Here is an 8,735-nt window from a genome sequence, read left to right as displayed (position 1 = left end):
AAGTGATTTTTTAAAAACCTGGGTCCTCATTGCCTCGCTTAACCTGAACCTCCTTTCCAGTTTCTCTCATGTTCTCACTCGCTTGTTTAAGGCCATCCTGTCTAATACACACCCTATTTTCTGGCTAAATCAGGTCCTTTCAGAGTGTCTGGGGCTGCCCATGGCCAGAGCAATGCAAGTACATGTTATGGGAAATACATCTCTAGGCTACATGTTAATTAAAAGTACACAGAACAATGCCGTGAACTGACTGGCTTTTGTGTGTTCCAATACTGAGCTCTTATATGTTTGCAGAATGGGTTTAGGCAAGGAATAAATTTATAGGCAACACTATGGGCAAATGAGATTCCTTTAGGAAAAGAGGTGCAAACACAGCTCTTTTAAATCCAGGAAGGAAATTCTTTAGCCTGCTTCCTTCCGCATGAACCCAAATTGGCTAACAAAAGGTGAATACCAGTAAACTATAGGAGTACACGGCTGTGTTGTAGGATTGGTGGTTTCTCCTGCCTACCCTTTGATGTGCTCTAGGCTGGGAGAGTTTAAACACCTAAAAAGGTAGAATCTCCTGTTCACCTTCCTTATTAACATTTTAACTCACCAGTAATTGTTGCTCTATCTTACTTATCAAGGAGTAGTTTTTCTTTAGATTTCTACCTATTGTTTATCCCAAAAACTTAGTTTTCTTTTTTAGATGTCTATAATTAAGACTATCTATCTATTCTCTATTGCCATGATCTCATGGTTCTCTTCTAAGAGTTATAGATTAATGGAGAAGGAACTTAGAAATTTGGGTAAAGATTGCTGTCTACCCAAGGAAATTGATATTATACTTAGTACAAGTGTTCAAGAAATATTCTTTTGATAATATAAGCTCAAAACTTTTATTGTTTGAAAATCATTTCTCATTTAGATGACAGAAGACCCAATGCCAGGCATCTTTCCATACACCTTCTCATCCTTCTTCTCTTTGGTCTCACTAATCCACAGTTGTAATAGAAGACAGAAGTCCATTGAAATTCAGGAAGAGAAATGGTGGCACCCTTTTAAGTAACTGCCCTTCTTTTACACGGAACCTGAAGTATTGATCCATTATAACCAGATTGTTTACATCCTTAACAGAAGCCACGAATCTTAATTTTATATGAAGTATTTCAAATTGCAAATGTTAAATGATCCAGTTTCAATAAAATAAGGCCTACGAGTGATTTTACAACTTCTACCTTGAGCCAGGTAAATGTTATGAAGGCAGTATCTCTGGGGCTGTTTCTGCTCTCTGTCCTACTGATGGGGGAAGGAGTCAGCTGTGGTGTTTGTAAACCTTTCAAGATAAAAGTCCAGTGAGGGTGCTGATGTCACCTCTGTCTTTCTGTGCAGTATCTTACAGTATCTCTGATACTGTAGAGCCGTTTGCACATCACAGGGCCGCTGTGGTGGCAAAGCTTGTGCGTTCATGTGCAATGATATTAACCACTTTTTATAGTAGATAATGGGTCCTGGTTAAGTTGCATTGAATAAAGTGTCTGGTGCATTTGATTTGTTCTTCAGTGTGACTTCAAAACCCCATCACTACAAGGAACGCATTAGTAGAAGGAGAGAACTTAGAATACAGATGTTCAATATCCTGAGTTTCCAAAGGTTAGCTGAAAACTGTTAAGTGGGGTTCATCTACAGACACAAGGAAGAGAGGTGGACAAGCTTGGAAGAGATGATGAGCAGATCGGTTGGATTTGGTGCCAAAGGCACACAGAGCTGCTGGGATGGCACAGCGCTGATTCACGAGACATTTAGCTGCCCTTTCAGAAGTTTTAAAATTTGAAGAGATTAGTTTCAAAAGATTTATAGCATCACATTTGCATCTTAAAGCTCTTCACTGGCTTACTAAATCACTGAAGCAGATCTAGAATAATCTATTCTATTTGGTCTAAAATGTCCTTTTAGATGTGGCTTCAGATCGCCTCTCTCGCCCTTGTTCATCTCTCCGAAAGCTCAGCATTCAGCATCAGCCTCAAGCACCCTGACTGCTTTGCTGTCTCTAAAATGTGCTGGTAAATGTCACGTGCCTCTTCTGGCAGGCCCGTGCCCACATCCTCATCCTGTCAGCGCTGACGCTGAAGGTGCTGCCCTCAGGAAGCTGTTCCCAGGTCCCTAGCTAGCTAACCGCCACTTTTTCTCTTTACTAGAGTAGTTTGTGTTTCTTTCTTTTTCTTTTCTTATCTTTTTTCTTCTTTTATTATTGTTGTTTTGTTGTAGCTTGGTTTGTTTGGGATTTTGAGATTGGGTTTCTCTGTGTAGTCCTGGACTAGGCTAACTTCGAACTCAAAGATTCACCTGTCTTTACCTTCTTAATGCCGGGATTACTGCTGAGTAGGTAGTGTGTGTCACCACTGCCCAGCTTAGGTCTCATTTTTGATAATAACATTTTAAGGTTACTTAATGTTCCCGAGATAGCCTCCAACATGCAATAAAAAATTAAAAGGGAAAAGTATAACTGGGCAGATAGATTGCTAAGTTTTCCTGAGGCTGTATAGTATGATGTATAGTATCATGTGCTCAGTTTTCCTGAGGCTGTATAGTATGATGTATAGTATCATGTGCTCAGTTCTCCTGAGGCTATGATATATAGTGTCATGTGCACAGTTCTCCAGAGGCTATGATGTACAATGTCATGTGCACAGGTGTTGCTCTAGGCTGCTGGAATGAATAAGAGGCTTTTCCCTTCTTAAGGATGTTGAGATTTCCAGTACTCTGGGAACCCCATGGAAGAGGAGTCAGAAAGAAGATAAGAGACAGAGGGAATGGAGGACACTAAGGAAACAAGGCCCTCTGAATCAGCATGCACATATGAGCGAACATACAGAGATTAAAGTAGCCAGCACAGGGCCTGCACGGGTCTGCAATGGATGGAGTAAGAAGTGGACATGTGCCCCCCTCCCTAACCCAGAAGCAGCTGGCAATTGGTAACCTCTGGAAAATGAAAATTTAGTTCCCTCCAAGGGAGTCTCACTGGGAAAACAACAACTCTTTAAGGGTAGGCTGCGTGCCCAGAAGTAGACGGCAAAAAGAAAATGAAGTCACCCTCATCTCTGGAGTTTCCCTGTTTCATAATGTCCTCTTAGGATTCTTCCTGATTGATTGTTTTAATTTTATCTTACTATTTATCATTTTATTTATTTTATTTGTATTTTTTTCTTTTCTCTTTTTACTTTGCTTGTCCTTTGCATATATATTATCACTTCCAGTTTAGTGACATTTTTCAGTTTTGCTTCCTGTTTTTGTAATTTATTTTATTTTAATTTTTTTCATTTTACATACCAACCCCAGTTCCCCTTCCCTCCCCTTCTCCTACCTCCCCTACTTCCTCGTAAAGTCCAGTTGAAGAGAGGGAGGAGGGATCACATAGGCAAGATGGGGTCAAGATCATGATGGGGATACCACAGAGACAGTTGACCTGAGCTAGCAGGAGCTCACGAACTCTGGACTGGGAAACCTGCATGGGACCGAGCTAGACCCTCTGAATGTGGGTGACAGTTATGTGACTTGATTTGTTGGGGGAGTGCTGACAGTGACTCTAGGACTTATCCTGGATGCAAAACCTGGCTTTTTGGAGCCCATTCCCTATACCTTGCTCAGCCTTGATACATGGCGGAGGGACTTGGTCCTACATCAGCTTGGTTTGCCAGACTTTGTTGACTCCCCAAAGGAGGCCTTACCCTCTCTGAGTAGTTCAGTGTTTCTATAGGACTCCAGAATATTCACTGAGTAGGTCACTGTCTTTATTTGTTTGTTGTTCTGTCTCTAGGAATATTCCTTCTTTGCTTTGTCTGATACCCATGTGCTACGTTTTTTTAACCTATTATTCATTATTTTATGAAATCTTATTTTATTGTCATCCCATAGATGTCTGATTATTTTCTAATGAGAGTTAGAAAGGAAGTGAATCCATTTGGGAGGGAAGGTAGGAAAGAACTAAGAAGAGTAAAGGGAGGAGAAACTATTATTAACATATATTACGTGAGGAAAACCTAGATTATCAATAAAAGGGAAAAGAGGTTTTGAATAGTGTTCAATATTGTGCAGAACTCAAAAAATATTCAAATAAGATAAATATGTTGAAAATTTTAAAATTAGTTTATCTTTAGTCTTATTATTAGAGATAAAATGTTTAGATGATTTCAACATAAAAAAGACTATCTAAAAGGTTATAGTGTTGCATTAAAATGTTAAAATAAAGTTAAGTTATTTATTCTTACACAGGATTTTATGATATTTGTTTCAAATGTGGATGTGAATATTCTGAGATTGGAAATAATAGTTTTTCTTTTTAAATTTTTAATTATCATTCTTCTATAAATTAAGCAAATAATCTAAATTTAGCTTTTTTGGAATTGGACATTGGTGTAGAAGGTCCTTCTGTTTATGTGTTGCTTTCATCAGTTAATAAAGGAACTGCTTTGGCCCTGTATCAGAGCTGTAGGGGAACAGAGCTAGAAGGAGAAAACTAAACAGAATGCTGGGAGGAAGAAGGCAGAGTCAGAGAGAGACACCATGGAGCTGCCAGAGTCAGACATGCCGAATTTTTGCTACCTTTTTCCAACAGGACATGGAACATGCTCTAGCTTGTATGAAGCTTGTAACATGTCCAAACGTTTATGTTTGTCATATTCTCTGAAGGTTTAATGCATTTCCAGTTCTTAGAATATTTTAAGGCAAAAGACAAAGTCATTGAAACCATTAAATCCCAAACAGTTTGGAAATGTCATCCTTCATTGTAGTAAATACTGAGTGTAATCCTTTGCTTATCACACAGTTTTCCTTTTGAATAAAAAATAAAACATGATGAAACAGGGACAAGACCGTTACTTACTCTTTTCTGTATGCTGAGAAGCACACAGATATGTTGTGGCCAATCTACAGAGCCATCAAAGTGTGGCCCAGGACCAGAGAAAAGCAGTGAGGACTGAGACAGAGCTGTTTTAATTGTCATGCCTCCCAATGAATCTGTTCCTCATGTCAGTGAAATTAAACCCATCACACATGCTTCGTTACACAATGACATATTTCTCTACAAAGGAAAAGATATTTCTCAGCTAGAAGGCCAATGTCTCATTTTGTGATGGATCCTTCCAAAGCACCTCTAGTCCCAGGAGTTTATTGTGCAACCAATGTCATGAGTCTATTATCCAAGTCTGCTTGTTCTAAACTGCAATCCTCCTCAACTCTTACCCATCATCACCCTGTCTCGTCCTCTACAAAGTTGACACAGCATACAAAATTATAGGCTACAAACCCCAGCAGTTTTGTTTGCATTTTTAAGCTGATAATTTGGTACAGGAATATTAAGGGAATTATTCTGTTTTGACGAGATGAATCACTTTGAACAAATGGCTATCATCCCGACGCCCCTCCCACATCATTCCAAGATTGGGATGTTTATTGTGAAAGTTAAATGGCATGTTTACAAGGCAACTTCTCAAAAAATGCTAAGCCCTAATTAAATGTCTGGAGGTGGGTTAACTACAAAAGTAATGTAAATGGGAAAGGGGAGTGAAGGGCAGAAGAAATATAAGGAGATAGTTGCATCACACCAGGAAAGTTTTTAAGGGATGTTTATGGATGGCATTCCATGAGCTCTTCCCAGAATACTTAAATGCATACCTGTTAATTTCTAAATGGTAGAAGCACATATTTATTCAATAAAATAGTTCTCCATTTTTTTCATTATAGACTTGGTAAGACTTTATAACCAGACATTATTAATACTGTCTATTGTACTACAAAACTTGAAAATCCATTTCTTTCCTTCTCAAGATCACATCTAATGCAATCTTTTTTAATATAAATTTCTCACTCCTGACAGCAGACAAAGGACAGCAAAAATAATTGAAGAAATACCCTATATGTATTTCTATGCTTCCCAGTAGACTCAAGGTAAACCATCAATGGAAACACGTTTCCATAACGAGTTGGGTTTTGAGACAACCTTGACTGGGAGAATGAAAACTACACACCAAATGCCCATATGCTTCCCAGTGGTCTCACGTTCCATCCTTCCGGAAAATCTTGATGATTCCTGTCCTTTGGAAACAGCAGGGGGAAAGCAAGAGGAAAGAGGTAAGGAGAGCGGGGACAGCTGGGACCGAGAGAGGCAGGCCGTGTTTCTTTTTAGCAGAATTTCAATTGTGATCAATCCATGACTTTACAACTACCTGCTTTCTTTCCAGCTAATTCTCCTACTGACAGGATCTCTTTGTAATAGATCCATCCTGGTCTCACAACTCTTTCTTTGAACTGCACTGAAACTTGCCACCTTCTGTCTCTTTTCCTTGAAGACAATTGGTGCTCACTTCCAGTGACTGACTTGGACCCTTGGTCCTCCATCCCTCCCAGCTCCCCCAGCTCAAGTCTGGCTGGATAGTTAGATGCCCAACTCCTCCCGCCTATGTCTTCAGTACAATCATGCCTCTCACCATTCTGCCTGGAAGCTGATTACTCATAAGAAAGCTGTCATCAGGCAAACTATGGCCGTCTTTAGTTGTGCCTAATCCCTACGCACAGCAGTGATTATCTCCTGTCATCCCGGGTGAGTTTAACCACCTTTCTCTCTCTCTAACACCACCCTTTTTAAATCATCTAGTTTTACTGTTGCTATGGTAGATGTAGGAGGGACTGATATAATTTGCATTCATAATTTCCATTATTTTTATTGATTTTTTTCAAGGATTCTGTACAGATGTATGTTGTAAGTCCAGTTCCATTTTTTCTCTCTCTCTCTCCCTACTCTTGATAGCCCTCTTGTTCCCCCTGGGTGGTTCCACTTCCATTCAGTACGTACATGAATGATTTTATGGCTTAGTATAAAAATCTAATGTTCACTAATAACAGAAAACATTTGTTCTTTGTCTTTTTTGAGATTACCTTAATACACTTTAACAGGACCTAACTCATCCTTTATAATTAAAAAATGGTGTCTAAAAGAGATTTGCTATTCAGCTTTTGTGGTCACAGTAAGAGGCTCATCATTTAGTGTATGCCAAAGATGTGGAAAGAATGGGGCCTACTCTGATGAAATAGAGAAATGAAGTTTTTTGGCCCTTCTGGGAGGAGACCTGTGCAGATAAGATTCTGAAGCTCATTTGCCTCACCTCATCCTATGCCTGCCCTTTCTTGCCTAGCCCAGGAGTGTCCAGAAGTGGGGGAGGGGGCCGACAACAACAAGGCTTTCACAGTAATTAGTCCCAGCATCCTCCAAACCACAAGCTAGGAAAACTTGCTTCTTCTAAATAGCTCTCTTCTATCTTCCTGTATATACCTTTCTGTTTGGCTGGCTTTATGGTTCTGTCTGTTCTTCTGAGTTCCTGCTTAAAGGGCCCTAATAAGGCCCAGGTGCTCATTGTATCTAGTTTATAGAAACTTTTGTTTCTGCCTCAGGTACTCTCGAAGTTTACACTAGTATTCCTTCTTCAGTGTCTCTTCGTAGAGACATATCTGTGTCCCTGTGGGTGTCAGTTAAGGCTCTAGAGTGCCTAGATTAGCAAGGCTTAAGAAAGAAAACTTTGGCTTCTTCTTCTGGAAGACACCAATGGCGGATGACGCCAGTGCAGCAGGAGGGCCCCGGGGGCCCAGGATTAGGAGGCCGTGGAGGCTTCCGCGGAGGATTCGGTAGCGGTCTGAGGGGCCGCGGCCGTGGTCGAGGCCGTGGCCGTGGCCGAGGCTGCGGGGCTCGCGGAGGTAAAGCTGAAGACAAGGAGTGGATTCCCATCACCAAGCTGGGCCGCCTGGTTAAGGACATGAAAATCAAGTCCCTGGAGGAGATCTACCTGTTCTCCCTGCCCATTAAGGAGTCCGAGATCATTGACTTTTTCCTGGGAGCATCCCTAAAGGATGAGGTTCTGAAGATCATGCCCGTGCAGAAGCAGACTAGGGCAGGCCAGCGGACCAGGTTCAAGGCTTTCGTCGCTACTGGGGACTACAATGGTCACGTAGGTCTCGGTGTTAAATGCTCCAAGGAGGTAGCCACTGCCATCCGAGGGGCCATCATCTTGGCCAAGCTTTCCATTGTCCCTGTGTGGAGAGGCTACTGGGGGAACAAGATTGGCAAGCCCCACACTGTGCCTTGCAAAGTGACAGGCCGTTGTGGTTCTGTGCTGGTGCGTCTCATTCCTGCCCCCAGAGGCACTGGCATAGTCTCCGCTCCTGTGCCCAAGAAGCTACTGATGATGGCTGGCATTGATGACTGCTACACATCAGCCAGGGGCTGCACTGCCACCCTGGGCAACTTTGCCAAGGCCACCTTTGATGCCATCTCTAAGACCTACAGCTACCTGACCCCCGACCTCTGGAAAGAGACTGTGTTCACCAAGTCTCCTTATCAGGAATTCACTGACCACCTAGTGAAAACCCACACCAGAGTCTCTGTTCAGAGGACCCAGGCTCCAGCTGTGGCCACCACATAAGGGTTTTTATACAAGAAAAATAAAAGTGAATCAAGTCTGTTAAAAAAAAAAAAAGAAAGAATACTTTGATGGAACTGGGATGGTCACATTAAGAAAGAAGAAAATCAGCCTTGGAAAGACAAAATCCACATTTTTCTCTCATTTAAGAGTCTTAGAATTTACATAAACACATGAAATCATATATGTACAAGATGCCATGAAAGTAAAAGCACAACTGTGGAGGGGACACGGGAGACTGACAGGAAAAAGGATGGTGTTGGAGTACACACTATACACAGTGTA

At 41.3% G+C, this 8,735-nt stretch overlaps 1 pseudogene; it reads left to right on the top strand.

Moving 5' to 3' along the window:
• The first annotated feature begins 7,740 nt into the window (after window positions 1-7,740).
• LOC125393936 (small ribosomal subunit protein uS5 pseudogene) lies at window positions 7,741-8,484 on the top strand (annotated as a pseudogene).
• Window positions 8,485-8,735: the final 251 nt, after the last annotated feature.

The sequence above is a fragment of the Myodes glareolus genome, chromosome 20 (genome assembly GCF_982192425.1).
Source record: "Myodes glareolus chromosome 20, mMyoGla1.1, whole genome shotgun sequence".
NCBI classification, from domain to species: Eukaryota; Metazoa; Chordata; class Mammalia; order Rodentia; family Cricetidae; genus Myodes; species Myodes glareolus.
Note: the sequence above shows the minus strand (reverse complement) of the source record. Positions and strands in the feature narration are given on the sequence as shown.